General features: G+C 40.9%; 1 protein-coding gene across 1 annotated transcript in view; it reads right to left on the minus strand.

The window, feature by feature from the left end:
* TNRC6A (trinucleotide repeat containing 6A) overlaps positions 1 to 4055 on the minus strand; it is a 154384-nt gene extending 150329 nt beyond the window's left edge. Inside the window, exon 1 of the mRNA XM_004692055.2 lies at positions 3847 to 4055. The gene's annotated coding sequence lies outside the window, so the exon portion shown is untranslated. The remainder of the gene's footprint in view (positions 1 to 3846) is intronic.
* Between the last annotated feature and the right edge of the window lie 14881 nt (positions 4056 to 18936).

The raw sequence follows: 18936 nt of genomic DNA on the forward strand, positions 1-18936 counted from the left end.
CTATTATGTTATATTTGAAGATTTAGCTGGTTAAACAAGAAAAAAAAATTAAAGGGTGTAAGAACTGGAAAGGAACAAAGTCAACATACAGAAAACAATTGGCATTATCTTATAAACTTGTTCATATTCCATGATCCAGACATTGATCCAAGAGCGTCTCGTTAGACAGGCCAGAGAAATTCTTGTACGAGGACACAAGGCATGAAGAATATTCACAACTGTATCAAGTGTAATATACCCCAACTAGGAGCAGGGACCCAAGTACCCATCAATAGCTGAGTGGACACAGTAGCACATTCTCGTGGTGGGTCACTATTGAGCAAGGAAAACAAATGAATGATCACTTCATATCCAACATAGATATATCTCAAAAATAAATGTTGAGCGAAATAAATGTCACAGGAGATTATCTGTGGTATGATTCCATTTGGATATAACTCAAAAAATCAGAAAACAATGTGTTCCTTGGGATGCAAATATATGTGATAAAATTAATAGAAAGTAAAATTTAAAACAGGACAAAAGAGGATACTTTTGCTAAATCAAGATCTCTTTTGAAATGAAAAAATAAATGAATGTGATATTTAGGGATTCACGAGCCTCTCACCTTATCAGAAAGAGCACCGTTTTCTCCCCACAAGACAATCTAGACCAGTAATTCTCAATCTTCTATGGGCATTGAAAGATCGCCTGGAGCTCTTGTTAGAACACAGATTTGAATTCAGAGCATCTGAGGTAGGCCTCTTATCTGCATTTTGAACAAGCTCCCAGGTGATGCCGATTCCACTAAAGATGCCAGATAACAATGGTGCTGCACTCTCCCCAAGAACAAACTTACACCTCATTGTAGCTTCTGTTCCATTCATCCTACCACCTACTACCCGCTGACATTCCTTCCTGGTTCCATTCCATTCCGGTGCAGATCGTATTCTGTGGCAAACCCTTCAACATTATTACCCTTTTCTGGAATTTGCCGAGCAAAAGTTTAACCTACCTGCACTCTACCACCTCCAGGAACTTGAATGCAGTGCTTAAATGTTAGTGGAGAAGATGACACTATTTTTTTTTTTTTAAGATGACACTATTTTTAAATACATGCTCTCTGCTCTTAACAGTCACTCTGCTTTGCCTGGCTACCCTTCTTTAGGATGCTCTTTCATACTTTCCAAAATGATCATTTAATCTATTCTGCTTCGTATCTCCACTTTTTTCACAAATGACCTTGTTTTATACTTCATTATGGAAATAAAAGTTAACAGATAGGAAATTTAACAGATAGGGAATTCTTCCTTCAATTAATCCCAAATTTACAGGTTTTTCTGTCTCAGATTCATCTTTTTTTCCTCATTATTCTCTCCTACAAAAAACAAACACCAGGGCCTCCCTGGTAGTGCAGCGGTTAAAGACACAGTGCTGTCAAGCTAGTGCCAGCTATTGCAACATGAATTTGATCCCCAGCCAGGGCGCTGACCCATATGGCTCAGCAGACCACTCCTGTCTCGCCTGCTGCCCCCCTCAGCAGTGTATTTCAGTAGATCTGCCTGTTCTGCTCCCCACTGTGGTGAATCCTCTCAACTCCTGCACCTCTGGCCTGTACACCAATCTTGCATGCATAAATAAGTAAATCTTAAAAAAAAAAAAACTACCTTTACCTGTTCACCCATGCATTTTGGATGCCATTCCTGTCCTCCCTTTCAACTGGGCAGCACCAGTGAGTTCACATCATTTAGAGGTTCCTGTTTTTTCATTTTAAAGTAAAGATAAAGCCAAGAAAATTCTCCTGACCTTGATCCATATGTAAATATTGCCTAATTTCTGTTCTCTCTTTCACAGCTTATTTGTCTTCTTTCCCTCCTTAACCCACTCTATCCTGGTCTCCAACATCACCTCTCTTTCTAAATCACCCTGGTCAAAATCTTTAGGCATCCATGTTGCCAAAACAGACAGACACTTTTCTGTCCCCCATTAATTCAGTCTCAGCGATATTTGACCCAGTTGTTGAGATGCTTGATTTTTTCCCTGCTTGCTCTCCTCCAAACACTTTGATTCTCTCCTAGTCTTTCTACCTTACTAGAAAGACCTGGGGTTCTCCTTTAACTGTCCCTTTTCTTCAACTCATACCAAATCCATCAGCAAGCCTAGTTTTTTCTACCTCTTACACATTTTTTGAATTTGTCTCTTCCCATCCTGCTGTAGCTACATTGAACTAAAGTGGCTGATTCCCAAACAAGCCATCTAATTCCTTCCTCAGGGTTTTTGCAGATGCTGCTGCCTTGACTAGAACATTTGAAATGTTCTGAGTTCCATGTAGCCCAAATTTCATCCTAGGTTAACAACCTTAAAAGGCTTCTTGGGCCCCAAGTCACTCCCAGGCCCCTGCTGTGGGCCCCACCACCACTGTACTCAGCCCGTCAGCATTCCTTCTGCCCTCAAGGTTCCAGCTTTCTCCCACCTCAAGTTCTCACACCTGCTCTTCCCTCTCCTAGAATGCTTGCCTGATTCTTTACTTGGTTGACGCCTTCATCTCTCAGGTCAGAACTTAAATACTACATCTTTTGACTTTATCCCATTCTCCTGGTACCACATTACCCTCCTTAACAAGTTCCTTGGAATATATGTTAGCTGTCTTCTCCACCAGACTGTGAGTTCCAAAAGAACAAGATGTCTCTGTCTTGCTCATGAATGTAGCTTGAACATTATGTACTACCTGCATATCGTATTAGTTACCTGTGCAGGCCCTGGAGAAAGTCTGCAGGGGGCCCAAATCCTACCTTTACAGACTAAGAGACCTACCTGTTTTCTACCTCAGTTTCTCCAGTTCTAAAACAAGGGTTCAAATAGCACTTACTCATTGAGTTGTTGGGTGGATTGTGCTCAAAAATTACTTCTTGCTGAGTGGATGTCAGCCTGCCTGGATTACAGTGAACCAAGACTTATTGGCACAATCAACCTCTGCTTCCTATGTGGCCATTTGCCTTCCAATGGGTAGTTTCTCAGCCAAGACGTGTTCACTCTGCAAGGGTGCAGCTTCACACCCTGAAATTACTCTTTGAGATGCCTTGTGACACCCTAGTGGGTCCTCAGCATTAACACTGGGTTTTGGGCCCTGCTTCAAGACCTGGCTTTTCCCACAAAATCAGACATTTGGGGTCAAAGAGCATCGTTGCCAAGCTGCTGCAACTTGATAAGTCCCTAACTCAGCAGAGCTCTGGAGCCAACAAGCATCTACCCACAAAGCAGTTCCCATGTCCCTAAGAAATCTATCAATCACCCCAACACAAGGCGTGTACACACAAACACCCAGCAGAAACTGGGCCATCGACATTGTCTAAGAAAAATCCTTTTAGAAGGGACAGTTGGTATAATTCCAACGACCAAATCTCCAGAAAATGGTCCTTCAGGTTCTGGACAGAAAGGACATAAAACCAAGGGGTACAAAAAAAGAATTTTAGAGGGCAAGGGGAGATGAATTCCGAAGAAGAGCAGGGGGGGGGGGACAGAAAAGTGGGAGTTGAATAAAATGAGAAAATGAAAGGGGGGAGGTGAGACGGGAGAAGGGGAGAGACAGGAGAGTCTCCAACAGCAAAACTGAGAGAGGAGAGAGAGAGAAGACTGGAGAGATAGGAAGAGAGATGGAGACACTCCTTCCTTGCCAGCGAACCCAGTAACGGGCGCAGGCGGCTCCCCGGGAGGCTGCGTCTGTTTGGTAAGGTCTGAGAGCTGCAGCTCCCGAAGCCGGCAGGCACCTTCCTTCCAACGTGCCGGCGACGAGGGTGCCCTGCGCATGCTAATGAGGCAGTCTATGACAGCTTCGCAAATAATTGCGCAAAGTGTTCAGTAACTTACCAGGCTGGGAGTCAGCGGGCTGAAGAATGGTGGGGTGCAGCTCCTGGGGGACCCCCGCAGAGGGGCCTGGTCTCCAGGTACCTGGTGCTCACAGGTTAGTGGCTGCAAGATGAGAGGTTTCCATTCAGTCAGGCACCCACCCAGAGGTAGGGAGAGCCCGACCAAAAGGCAAAGGAGAGGAGGGGAACCTGGTTGTGTTTTTGTATTTAAATTGTTTTTGAGCCCACGTAGCCCCGGGAGTCACATGCTGCTTCCAACATCACCGGAGCCGTCACGTGATACAGGTCCCCCATCATGTGATGAGACAAATCTGCCTAACTTCAGCACCCCACCCCCACCTCCAGCTCACAGACTGACAGATAAAGTGCTTCTGGAGGCGCCCCCTCCCCCAAAAGCAGTAATAGAGGGAGGGATGCAGATGGAGAACCCTCAGAGCCCAGGCGAGGCTGAGATCTTGATGAATAGTTAATGTGCCTTTCTCTCGCCTCCTCAGCTACTGCGACTTGGAGCAGTGCCAGCCTCATTTGAATTCCAGCCTTTGTGAATAACTCAAGTGTCGCCACCTTGCTCCAGCAATTGCAGGGCGTTTGAGCTCACACCATCCTGCCTCATTCTGGAGAGCCAGGCTCCACTGCTCCCCCGCCCCGCAGCTTCCATGCTTCCTCCCACAACCGTGGGAGTGGGGTGGAGGTGGGGAGACCGTGGAGCCGCAGGAGAAAGGGCGACTGTTCCTGCTGAACCTTCTAGTTCTCCCCCGCCCACCCCCCCAGCTGCGGAAGTCAGGTGGGGCTCGGGCTGCCTTCTCTGATTAGGTTGTCTTCTCAGTGTGGCGCTATCTGCTGTGTCTGCAGTGCTGGCTTTCTGCACATTTCTACAGTCCTCTCCTTAATCAGGATTCAGTTAAGCAGATCTGGTTTCAAAGTCTCCGGGGATTGTATTCTTCCACTGCAGTTCCTTCTGCTCCCATCCATTCATTCACTCAATCTTTTATCAAGCATCTTTGTAGAGCAACTGTTATATTGTAGGTCCTGTGTTAGGTGGATACTCAGGAAGGGGAAGGGAAGGAAGAGAGGCAAAAGGCAGTCATGCAGCAAGGTCTCTGTCCTTGAGATGCCAGTTGTCTGTTCGCGGCCACAGAAACGTCAACAGATGTAACAGATGCAAATTTCAGAGTGACGCAAACTCAGGCAGAACGTGATCCCTTTATTTGTGTGCACCTGAATTTCACCTCGACTCCAGCCTTTATTCTGCCCAATATAGGGATTTAATCTAATCACTTCTTTTTTTTAAGATTTATTTGTGCATACAGAACTGGGGTACAGGCCAGAGGCTCAGGGGCATTGAGAGGCTTCACCAGAGACAGAGTGGGGAGCAGAACAGGCAGATCGCAAAGTACACTGCTGAGGGGAGCAGAGGGCAGGTCAGGAGGGGTCTGCCGCACCATGTGGGTCACCTCTGGGGCCTGGGAAGGGGCTATGGCCAGCTTGCAGTGCTGCACTTTAACCCACTGTGCTGCACCACCAGGGAGGCCTAATCTAGTCTCTTCTAAATAAAGTCATCCTGGTGCCTTTTTCTCTGCTTCTGATTTAAAGTAAGTCACAGCCATTTCTCTTGTTACTCCCCACCCCCCCCACGGTTGATATTAAGCTCTGATACTCAAATCAACAAACAAGTAAAAATGAATTTGACAGCTTTCCTTGGAGGGAAAGGGTCTGATGCAGGGTCAACTTGCAAATTGGGAACCTGTTGGAGCAAGGAAGTGTTATGTCTGAAGGCAGGATAGGCAGCATTGTCTATTGCCTCTGATAAAACTCCTTCCCAGTCAGAGGTTTTGTTCTGTACAGTGTAAACAATAGGCACAGAGAAGGTGTGTGTGGTGGATACAGTGGGCCGCCTGCCTCCATTTGAATTCTTATGACTAAGTTTACATGGTGGATCAGGTTTCTTTTGTGGAGCGAAGTGGAGGCTTAGAGCCGAAATTAGGTGCAGGTGCAAAGAGGGGATTTACATTTTGGCACACCTGAGTTTGTATGACTCTGAAATTTGCATTTGTGTGTCTCTTGGTGTTCCTGGCATCTCCCAGGACATTGACATAGACCTCAAGGACAGAGATCTTACCTTATGTCTTTCTAAACCTTATATCCTCTGATAACAGAACCCCATTATTGGTCCAACAGCAGTGCTTCCCGCCCCAGGGATGATGCCATTCTCCTTTCCGGTGACTACTCCAGGGGTTGACTTGTGCCAGCTCTTGCCAAAGGGGTGAAAGGAGAAACAGCTTGGAAATTCTGGAAAAGCTGTCCTAGTTGGTAAGAGAAGTTCATGAGAAAAAAAAGTAATTTCCACTTTTTGCTGCTGGCAGGTAGCCACAGAGACAGCTACCATATAACAAGGAGGTAAACACAATCACTGCTGCATTAAGGAGGGTGGAGATGCAGGACAAGGAGGACACAGGTCCTTCGTGGAGCAGAACTGCCAACCTGACCTCGGGCCCACCTGTCTAAGAAAACTTATGCATCTGTATGGTAGAAGCCTTTTTAGTCTGCTGTTTTCATCATTTGTTGTAGGATCGCATCCTATATGAAACAGTACCCATGGAATTCACAGTTACTTCTGCGATCATCAAAGGCTTTGGCAGAATAGTATTAGTGAAGTGGTAAAGGTGGAAGTCTGAGCAAAGTGGACTGAGAAGTAAACTGAAAAATCTCCTCCCTGACAATATGAAGGCCTGAAGAATCGTACAGAAATTCTGGATAAACTATAACCACACTCTTTTAAGATCGTAGCTGACTTCTCAAACATGGAAAAAGAATTTGTGTTTTTGTGTTCTTTGGATAGATACATAGGACTGGAACTGCTGGATCATATGGCAGATATATTTTTAGTCTTTTGAGGAACCACCATACTAAATACACACAATGGAATATTACTCAGCGATCAAAACAGAAAGACTTGTGCCATTTGTAGCAGCAACACAGAGAGAACAGGAGGGATGCTAAGTGAAGTAAGCCAAAGTAAGCCAAAGGAGAAAAATAAATAACAGGTGGTGTCACTTATATGTGGAATATAGAAAAATCAGACAAAGCATCAGGCTAAGACAAATTTTAAAACCAAGAGTTGATAGCTGACCATAGATCTGAGGCATCCAAGCGGGGAGGGAGAGAGGGGCAAAGTGAGGTGAAGAAGAGGGATGAGAACCATGAGAAGGGGGAGGAGAGCACAACAGACTATGATATAAGACTATAGGTGCTTTGCTGTTGGGAGAACTGCAGTGACCACACCTGAGGGGAGAAATTCCATACTGTCAACATATTACCAAGGATATAAAATAATGGTTCTTCATTTAAAAATAAATTAATTTTTAAAAAGAAAAAAACAGAGGGCCCTCCCTGATGGTGCAGCGGGTTAAAGCACAGCACTAAGAAGCTAAAGCCATTTCAGCTTGAGTTCAATCCCCGCCCCGGGAGGTGATCTACATGGCACGGCAGACCTCTCCTGACCTGCCCGCTGCTCCCCTCAGCAGTGTACTTATCAGTCTGCCTGTTCTGCTCCCCACTCTGTCTCTGGGAATCCTCTCACCACCCCTGCACCTCTGGCCTATACCCCAGTTCTGTATGCATAAATAAATAAATCTTAAAAAAAGAAAAAAACAACCAGAGTTAGACTCATGAATTAACTCTGTGCCTCAGGGAACCAGTACTTGGTGGGTACAAGCAGCCTTAGGGGATTGGGTTGTAAACTTAGCAGGTGTAGGAAACGAAGTCTTGTGCTTGGGTGCTGAACTGAAATTTCCACGTTAACCCAGGGCCCTTAAAGTGCTGTGTCGTCAATAAAAATGTGGAAAAGAAAAGGTCTACATTAAGGCCAAGGAAGCATGGAAACTTGTGTGATGTGACCTGAATTCTGAGTCAAGGAAAAACCAATTCTCCTGGCAATTATTAACCAAGGCCTGTCCTCATGTGCCTTTGATGTTTGAATATTCTACCTAGATTACCAGAGGTAATACTAGTAAATAAGAAACAACACACAAAAAAACAAGCTTTAGAAATGCAAACATTAAACTGACCTAGAGACAGTTTCCCTAAATCCAAGCCTCACAAAGCCCCCATAAGTTAAGTTTCCATTGCAGATAAATTCAAAATCCAAAATTACAAAACAGGAGTTATATGAAGTTCTAGTAAACAGAACAAAGAATTAGACCTCACAAATTTCCTATGATGAAACATATTGGTTTTAAATAAAATAAAAATTATTTTTAAAATTTGTGCTTACCTTTTCAAATTTGGAAAACTTTTATAGGATTATAGGAATTGAATGTAGCTTTCTGCCTTATACAACTAAAAAATTGGACAAATCTATAAGCCAACAGTTTTGAAGACACTGAAAGACCAGCAATCTATGAGACAAAGGAAACAAGTGAGATGAGCCCAATGATTGCCCCAATTGCTGCACAGAGAGTCTCCAGGCTGTACTGCAGAGAAGTAGGACTCAGAAAAGGCTGGCAGTATCCTGAAGTGAGGAGACAGAGCTGGGAGTACAGGAAGACCAGGGCAGATAGCACTTATAATACAGGGTACTGGAGAGGAGAATGCAATACAGTAAATGAACTCCAGAGGTCTACAGGGGTGCCCTTCAAGTCTTAAGCTCATTATAGATCATTTAATGTATGTAAGAAAACAACCCAAAGGGTTAGAGGAACCAATTTCTGGGGGACCCCAACAGGGCCAGAAACAATTTCTGCTCACTCCTCTTGAATGGAAAATTTCATCATAGTACATCAGAAGTATTTTTCTTATGTGGTAGAACCAAATTAAACACAGCTAAACATGACTCAGGGTCTGCCACACAAACTTTAAGAGCAAACAACTGCTTTGGAAAACAACTTGACATATAATAAATATAGTCCACTTATAGGATTGAAATGTGTATATGAATGTTCCCCTCAAATTATTCATAATAACCAAAAGAAAGAGACAAGCAAATGCCCATCAACTGAGGGATCAACAGAATGTGGCACTGTCATATGATGTGTTATTACTCAGTCATGGGGAGGAATGAAGAGCTGACACCTGCTACAATATGGATGAACCTTGAAAACATGACACTAAGTAAAAGAAGCCAGATACAAAAGGTCACATAATATGATTCCATTTATATGTAATGTATGTAACAGGCGAATCCACAGAGAGAGGTGATGTTAGTGGTGGCCAGGAGCTGAGGTAATCCTGAAGTGGAGAGCAAATGGTTTTGGGGTTTATTCTGGGGGGTGGAGAAAGTGTTCTAGAATTAGAGATGAATGCACAACTCTGTCAGTAGAATCCCAACCTCTGGGCTGTATACTTTTAAAAGTATTTTTATGAAATAGATCTTGATAAAACTGGCTTTTACTATGGATCACTGATCTAAGTTGTAAATATTTTAGAAGGAAACAAAAGTAACTTTGTGAACTTGGGCTAGGCAAAGATTTCTCAGAAATACCACCAAAAGCACATCATTGGAAGATTGCTGACTTCATTAAAATCAAAAACTATGGTCTTCCAAAGACAATGTTAAGTATATGAGGAGCAAGCCATAGATTAGGATAGTTGCATGTCACAGATTTTGATAAAGGACTTACACTCAGAGAATATAAAGAACTCTCAAAATATAACAATTGAAAAATGGATAAAATTGAGACTGACCCTACTATGTGTTGCTAGAACAGGGACAGCTTGAACACTCACATGTTGCTGATGAAAACAGTCATTTTAGAAAAAATGTCATTCCTAGGTATTCACCCATGAACAATAAAAGTGCCTATCTATAAAAACATTAATTTTGTACATGAATGTTTAGAACATCTTTATTTGTAATATCCAGAAACTGGATACAACTCAGATGTCCATCAATAGGTGAATGATTAAACAAACAAAAATATACTCCTCAGCAGGAAAAGGAATGACACTTGCTACAGCATGGATGACTCTCAAAATTATTATGCTGAGTGAAGGATGTCTCCGTGTATATAAAGATCTAGAAACTTCAAATTAATTTATACTGTGAGAAAGCATTTGGTAGTTTCTTGGTGTTGGGAATGGGGAGGGCTGAAGTTCACAAAAGGGCACAAGAAATACTTAGGGGTGACTGATGTGGTGAGTATGTGCTCAGTAGTCATGATGGATAATGGCCTTAGAGGTATATACATAGGTCAAAATTTATCAAATTGGGAGGGAATTTATCAAATTCTTTACAGTTTAAATATGATATTATTACATGAATAATTTGCCATGTAGCTTACTGTAATATTTTAAATAAACTGACAATTAAAAATAGCCTGCGATATATGAGTATTTGAAACAACATTAAGTCAGACTAAGAAAAGCACTATCAAATTTAGTATTAGTATACTTCACATTGTAATATAAAAAGTTGACAATCTAGATAAGCATTAAACAGTTACAACTACATACAATTGAATATTGTTACTATAAGGAAAGAATAATGAAATTGTCTGAGTATTGTTAAAGATGTCCAAGTATATTAATGAAAGCTATCAAGGGCAAATCCACATGCTGAGGATTATTTTATTCTAAAACCATTTGTATAAAAAGAGATGGTAATAGGAACATATGTCATGTCATTCTATGTATACAAAAAAATTTCAGAAGCCCACACAAACACCTGATAGCCAGGTTACCTGGCATGGAACTTGGGGTTGGTAACTGATGGAAGTTGTGCAAAAAGATGTTGGAATGGTTTCACATAAAAACATGTATGTTGCACAGACACACATGTAAGTATCCATGCATAATATACATTCATTATTTCTGAGTCATGTGAGTGTTATCATGTTTATAAAGTATAAATAAAAACAGTAACATCTGTTTTTAAAGAATTGGCATATTACATATAGAAAAACTGAAAGGAAAAATATCATTGAGTTGTAGCATTAAAGTCATCTTAATTTTCTTTGTTTTTATATAATTTCCAAACTGTTTAAAACAGTTGTGGGCTACTTTTAGCTGAGAACAGCAAAAATATGTGTTACTATTACTAAACCAAGAAGAAAAAGTAAAGAGAAAAGGACATGATGCTATAAAAGATTTTTTTTTTAAATGGGGTTAAAAAAGTCAAATAGCGGGTCCTCCCTGGTGGCGCAGCGGGTTGAAGCACAGCACTGAGAATCTAAAGCCGCTTCCACATGAGTTCAATTCCCGCCTGCCCCGGAGGTGACCACATGGTGTGGCAGACCTCTCCTGACCCACCCGCTGCTCCCCTCAGCAGTGTACTTCGGCAATCTGCCTGTTCTGCTCCCCACTCTGTCTCTGGTGAAGTCTCTCACTGCCGCCCCCTGCACCTCTGGCCTATACCCCAGTTCTGTATGTACAAATAAATAAATAAATTATTTTAAAAAAAAGTCAAATAGCTCTACCTTCTGTATGGATAGATAAATAAAAATAAAGTCAGAATTTGAAAAGTGAACCATGATTATGTAGACACAGAAGTGTTCTCTCCTTTGGAAACAAATTCCATAATAACAACAACCAAAAATTAGAAGCTATATCTATTTCATGTTCTCTGGAAGATTAAAGTGGCTTCTGTATCTATTTAATGTGACCAAAGTTGTCATAGTAAATGAGCAGATAAAGAGTATTGAATGGAGATACGAAATGTAGTTTTGGAATTAAAAACCATAAAGGAGGAAGTAGTTAGCAGAGTGATATGAGAATTAAAGAGCATAACTGATTTCTCCCAATAGCAAGAGAAAAAAAGAAAAAAAACTATTTAAAATAAAAAAAGCTGATGGAACAGGTATATGAAAGACAAATCCCTTAACACACACCGTGTGGTCAGTTGCCAAAAGAAAGAATAAAAGAACCAGGTGAAGGAGGAAGAGGAAAAATAAAGAAATAATGGAAGAAAACATTCCTGATCTAAAGGAAGAATTTAGGATGAAATTGAATTTAAGTTTACTTCTGACCAAGGCACCAGAAGTCATGAATCTAGAACAGCACTGAAATCATGAGCAGTCCAGAAATTTACAGGCTCTTGAGGAAAATGTTGATATGCTATAGACCTGACTTTTGCTGATCTGGACTTGGGCAGCCAACTACTGACTTTTTAACATTATTGACAACAGAGAGAATGCTTGAGGAATCCCAGATAAACATGGTGGACTAAATATATTTACTTCTATTCTGTCCCTAAAATGACCTATAATGTTAATAAAAGGGGGGGGGAAGGCATATATATACACACAGGAATGAGAAGAACAAGAGAGGAAATAAAGCAACACACATTTTGGAAGGTGAAATTTTTATTAACAAGTAGTAACTGACCTGAAAATCATGTCTAAATCAGAAGCCCCAGAAGAATGAGAGTATCCAGGGAACCAGTACCACTGGATATTCCTGAAAGCAGGAATGAGACAGGGTCAGAGGTGAATACAAAGCAGCTCATTCTAGCTAAATGGAGGCTAACTCCAGAGAGGTTTAATCAGAGCAGTGGTTCTTTTGTTTTGTTTTCATTTTAAAAGGGTAGGTTTATTAGCAAAGCAAGAAAGGAAAAAAGGGGGGCACCTCCATAGACACAGATGGGCAGTCGGAAGGAAAGCCAGAGCAGCGCCTTGGCTGCACTTTGGAATCGAGAACTCGGTGTGGCAGCCATCCAGTCTCAGTGTTTTTATACCAGGTAATGCAGCCCCATGAGACCCACTGAACAAAAGGCCTGTGGATTACATCAGGCATAGCTGTAAGCAGGGGTACTGTACTGAAAATAAGGAGTCAAGTCTGTGGATACGTATGGAATGAAACCTACTCAGCTCCAACAAAATTCAAAAAGTCTTTGTTAGGGGCCTTCCTGGTGGCCTTGGGGTGAAGTCTCAGACTATCACACCTATGGTCTGAGTTCTAGCCCAGCCAGGGGGCTGGCCCACATGGTGCAGCAGACCTCTCTCCTCCCACCTGCTGCTCCCCTTAGCTGTGTATTTCAGTAAAAGCTGCCTGTCCTGCTTCTCTGTCTCTGGTGACTCCTCTCACCCCACTACATCTCTGGCCTATACCCCAGTTCTTCTAAGCATATATAAATCTTTCCCAGAAAAGTCCCTGTTAGGCAGGTTTGTAATTAGACTGCATCACCTCTCTCATCCTGACAGGTGGAGAGTTCCTCTTTGGGAAAACTAGCCTAAGAAAGGTGTCTGGAAGACAGTGCAGCTGGGAAAAGGATACAACTACATTTTCTGACCATACAACCCTTTTGACAAATGTTTGCACAGTTTATAATGCAAGAAAACGTTATCATGATTTCACAACTTCTATTGTATCAATGAAAAAAGAACAATGCTATAAATAGGGAACAATAAGAAAACAAAGAATTTTAAGAAATTACAGATATGCTTACAGGGGAAAAAAAGAAAAATGTTGAGGAAACTTCACAACAAAAATGGATGAAATAAAAGGGGCAAGAAAAATGAAACTCAATCCATGAAATCTGACATATTATCCCATAAGTAACATAATAATGTTTCCTAGAATTGAAAGACATGTTTGCAGTTGAAAGGTTTTGTAGAATACTCACTCTGCAAAATGTATTTTAAAAGATTCACAGTAATACACATCACTGGACTTGTCAATGCACTCAGGATAAACAAAAGTTCTCAAAAGTTTCTTGGGAGAAGAAATGTAAATCACATACAAATGGATTTGAGAGTTCAAATGGCTTTGAACTCATCAGCAATGCTAGAAACTCTGTTATGAGAAATGTCTCTAAGTAAAAGTAATTTCCAACCTAGAATTCTATGCTCATTTAAACCACAAATTGCATAGGGGAAGGGGAAGAACACTGCTGATATTATGGGTCCTCAAACATGTACATTCCATGCAGCCTTTCTCTAGAACTTACTAGGATACTTACCCTCCACCCACGATGAGACGGACCCAGGATGGAAGATGTGAGGATCCAGGGCAGGAGAGAGGGTGAGGAAGTCCCCAGAGTGACAGGAGAGCATTCTGTAGGACTGCAGCTGTGAAGAGGCCCCAAGGACAGCTGATTTTCATGGGAATAGTAAGAAGCATGTTCTAGGAGAGTAGTCACAAGAGAAAAAGATAAACTGAAAGAACCCTTGGTTCAATTGAATATATCAAGAAGAGGTTTATATTTTTGGTAACCTATAGGAAATGAAACACTTTTTAAAATGAACCAATTAATTCCAGGAAAGCCAACATTTTACATAAAAGGAATACTGCCACACCAAATGACTTGAATCTGAACCACATCTACATATAGACACAATAGAGTACATGACTTTTTAATTTAGGAAAAACAGTAAAACTTTTATTTGGAGGAGAGGATGTAGAGAGGAGGGAAGGCAGTTAAGGAGCCAGTCACCTACAGTTAGAATAAAGAAATATGAGTATGTTTTTTATATGTAACACTTTCTTTTGTTTTTTGTGTTAAAGAACAGAATTGATTGCCTCTGAAGAACTGGAGTCAAGTGTGAAGGGTTAGGGCAGGAGACTGAAGTTTTTGTTGTTGAGGAAACATAACTTTTTAAAATATTTATGACTGTGAGAAACAAGAACAAAAAAGAACTGTAAAGACTGCAAATTGAGAACGTATATCATGGTCTGGAAAACAATGAAAGAAGACGTCACCACAAGAAAATGGTGAAAAACTGTCAAAATGGTGGAAGATGGAGAATCGTACTGGCAGCTCTCAAAGGTGATGCAACTCATTGATATTTTTATTATACCTGACATTTAACTTCCATGTCAACTGGTCATTTGTATTTGTGTACAATAGCTAAGGTTGTGATTTTTAAACAAAAATTGTAGCAGGAAAAAGCATTGCTGCTTTTAAAATGCAGCTTCTTCTGCCCTCTAATGGCAAGAGTCCTCACAGGGGAGTTGTTTTGTGGTTCAGAAAAACACCTTAATGACTAATTTCAGCTTTAAAGATGAAGAGAAAATAGTGTAAAACAAGAGGAGGAATGAAACTGTGAATAGGAAAATGAGAAAATATGATGTGTTCTGGGAGAAATGTTATGAAAGAGAGTTAAACACACTGAGATTAGGAAAATCACACCAGGAATAGACATAAGGAAATAAAAAAAGAACCCAAATAAATCAGATCTCGTAAGTATCATCAGAAATATTTGGGATGATCCTGGATTTACAGGTTGACTAGAAAATAAAGACCTAAACTATAAAAGACAATTTTGAAAGGCTGGTGAAAATTTGATCAACATTTATATAGTAAAATAACATTCTGGGTAAAAATGTAATCTATTTAAAATTTTCATATGTGAAACTTTTTTCTATAAATGATGTCGTTTTGTTACTCTCAAAAAAATACCCCTTTCACATTTATGTTGAAATTGTTACTTTTATATTTGGGTCAATTTCTGTAGTTTTATTCTGTTCCACTGATTGTTTATTGAATTGGAATTGTGTTATCTTTAGAGTGCTTCTCCCCATTACCTGTAATATCCAGGGGAGTAAGGCCTGGTTCTTCCTGCTGATACCAGCTAGAGCAATTCTGGTTTTGGACAGAATCTCCCCCATCCCTGTAATGTGGTCTATGCCTCATGTTTCCTTTGTTCAATTTCTATCACACTAAAGGTGATCTCAAGGGGAATATTCCTCATGTGCTCCCCCTCACCCTATACTATCTGTTCAGATTATTAAGTGTCTGTGTCCAAGAGTTTCTACTTGTTTTTCCCACAAAGCCATCTGCTTTCCCAAATAAGGAAATTCTGGGTATGTGTGTGTTCTTCAAAAATTTTGATAGGTGGGCCCATCCTTGGTGGCGTAACCAGTTAAAGTGCAGCACTACGAAGATAGCCACAGCCACGGCCGCTTCAGCAAGTCTAATCCCTGCCCAGGTTGCTGACCCACACAGAGCAGCAGACCTGTCACCTCTGGTTCCCCTCAGCAGTGTTACTTGTCAATCTGCCTGTTCTGCTTTCCACTCTGCCTCAGGTGAACCTTCACATGACCCCTCTGGCCTGTACCTGTTTTGTATGCGTAAATAAATCTTTTAAAAAAGCATAAGCAAATATCAACATTTTATTAAGGTGCCATTTCTACAGAAGAATGTATTATATTGAATCCTAAATATATGTCCACGCTTGTACTAGTACTTTTTACCAGTAGGCTTTAAAAAGTTGAAAAAGATTCAGACAGATGTTCTCTTTCATATGGCCTTAAAAATAGCTTCAGAAACTTACAACAAAGTTATGGTAAAAGTGTCTATACTTTAGATTACATCACACTAGACCAACTGTTGAGTATTATTAATCTCATTTCTTTTGGTGCTGCTGTTCACAGCAGCCACACTCTTCTTTACCAAAGACTTCGGTAGCTTCCTTTATTCAATTTTTGATGCTCATTTTTAGTTCTTTCAAGTTAAAAGTTTGTGAAAGCATTAATTTTAAAAGCAGGGTCAACAGATACATATGTACTGAGCTATTTTTTGTTAAGACACCTGATGAAGCTAACAAAATGGCAGTTGGTAAGGACTCAGAAGAGTATGTTCTATTTACATTTTGTTCTGTATCACTTTGGACATCAAGAACAGCATTCACTGAAGGAGGTGAAGAGGAAAATGTGGACTAGAGAACTGACATTCCCACACATCAGGTTGAATAAACCAGTAACCAGCTTGCAGCCTGAGATCCCTGGTGTAGACAGTTTGGAGTGGTGGTTAGCTGCCTTCATTTTCCATGCTGATGTGAATGAGCAGAATTTTTAGGTCCCTATTGTTAAGGTTTTGGGCTACACTTGGCACACTGATGCACTAGTTGCTGATGAATACTACCTCCCAAACCTATAGTAGCTCAAAAACTATTTTCTTCCCTTAAGAAAGTTGGTATGTCAAAAAATTTTTAAAAATATTTAAAAAATATGTATATGGGGCCCTCCCTGGCGCAGCGGGTTAAAGCACAGCACTGAGAAGCTAAAGCCACTTCCGCAGGAGTTCGATTTCCGCCTGCCCCAGAGGTGACCACATGGCGTGGCAGACCTCTCCTGACCTGCCCGCTGCTCCCCTCAGCAGTGTACTTTGTTGATCTGCCTGTTCTGCTCCCCACTGTCTCTGGTGAAGTTTCTCACTGCCCCTGAGTCTCTGGCCTGTACCCCAGTTCTGTATGTACAAATAATCTTTAAAAAAAATGTATAAGTTGGCATGTTGCTTTTTTCCAGGAACTTTGCAAAATATAATTTCAAAGCTAAGGTTAGTTCATCTTATCGACTTAAGTATTATTAAATGCCAACTAGGGTTTGGCTTTGGAATATGAACCAGACACATTCATTCTGAGTTCACACTTAGTTCAGTGAAGGACACCAGGGCACCTGTAAAAAAACCTGTAGAAAACAATCTGGAGTGTTATTACAGCACAATCAGTAATGCTATTGCATCTTGGGTGTGTATGGGGATGGGCAGGCAGGCTGTGAGGAACTCAAAAAGGTAACTTTACTCTTCAACAATAAGTAGGAAATTGTGACAGGCACAGAAGGAAGGAAATTCCAGCCTGAAAATAGTCCAGTGTAAAGATATTATGAAAATGGCCTTTTTGGTGAGCAACAAAAATTAAGGTGGCTCCTTCTGTTAGCCAATCATCCCACACGGCAATGTGAACTGGATTTTAGGCACCAACTTGAATAGCCATGGTTCACTTCATGTACTTTCATAGGCAGTGGAGTTCTCTGTTCACATAAATCAATAGACATCATGAGCCATCAGCATTTTTAAGAATCAAGTACATGCATCTGGCATAGTGCCAGGCAGGTATTTCCAAACTTTTCTTTTAGGACTTTGATTTCATTAGCAGTGCTTAGTACTCTGATATAGGTATTCGGGTTGTTTAGGTATATAGCAAAATGCGCAAGAGCTAACAGGTTTGAAGGAGTTAGCACATGGTTGATTGACAAGATACTTTAAAGAATGACAGTAGAGTGACTGCCGCCTAAGTTGAATTTTGAAATTTTGGGCCTGAAGAAGGTCAACAGAGGATAGAGTTGTCCAGGTTGCAGATGAAATAATAGATTCAAGAGGGAGTGGGCACTGATTACTAACTCCAGAAAACTGTCATAGTTGTGGACTCAAGTCAATGGATTTAAAATTATAGAATGAGCCTAGATAATGAAACTCAAATCACATGACAGAACTTGATAAAAAGTGAGCTTTTAGTGAATGTGGGAGACATAATCTAGATTTTGGGTTCAGATAATTAAGAATTAACTAGCTGGAATATCTGAAATGGAAGTGGCAGTACGTATGGTACAGGGCTAGAGATAGGTGAACACATCCTACCCCATGGAACAAAGTTGTCTGGGAATAGACAAATGCGATTTAACAGTCACAGCAAAAATAGCAAAGTGGAAAGTTGGTCACTTGAAGGTAGTGTTTTCCAAACTTAATTCAGTCCTGAATTTTCATGTTTGTGGTATGTGTTGCCTTGGTAATTTTAAGGCACATTTTTAAGTGTTGAGTATCACATTAGAACACTTTCAAGACTCAAGTGAAGGCAAGGAGATGGGATGCTGGATGCTGCTGTTGCCTTTTCCCCTCCCAATACCACAGCCTAAGGCCCTGTGAAAGCACTCCAGGGTTGCCACCAGACCAACTGGTGTCTTTTTCTCCACTGAGTCTTAACTCCTATTTAGACTGCCATGCTTCTAAAGTACCATTCTTACCCTCAACTCCCCAAACCTTTCATAAGCTTTTTATTGCTTATAACACACTTCCTGAACAACAGCCAGTAAGGAAATCCACCAGCCTTACCTAGTTCTTCTGGATCTGGATCTACTTGTGGCTAGTCAGTCAGGCAGACTGTGTAGACCACAAACACGCAACGGGGGGTGCTCTTTAGCGGGTACTTTATCAAGGAAATTAATATCCACTTTCAGTTTCAAGAAAAACACAAAGCCATAAGCAAACCACACTTTTTCTCCAAAACTCAAAACCAAATTTCTAGTTAATAAATCCAAGCCCCTTCTAGGTAATTCAAACAAATCTCCAGTTAACCCTTTTTTAAAAAAATTTCTGGCTACCACTCATAGCAGGAGTATAATGGACCAGGCGAGAAAATAACAAAAATAATGAACAACCATA

The sequence above is a fragment of the Condylura cristata genome, unplaced genomic scaffold (assembly GCF_000260355.1).
Source record: "Condylura cristata isolate star-nosed mole 26May11 unplaced genomic scaffold, ConCri1.0 scaffold00032, whole genome shotgun sequence".
Taxonomy (NCBI): Eukaryota; Metazoa; Chordata; class Mammalia; order Eulipotyphla; family Talpidae; genus Condylura; species Condylura cristata.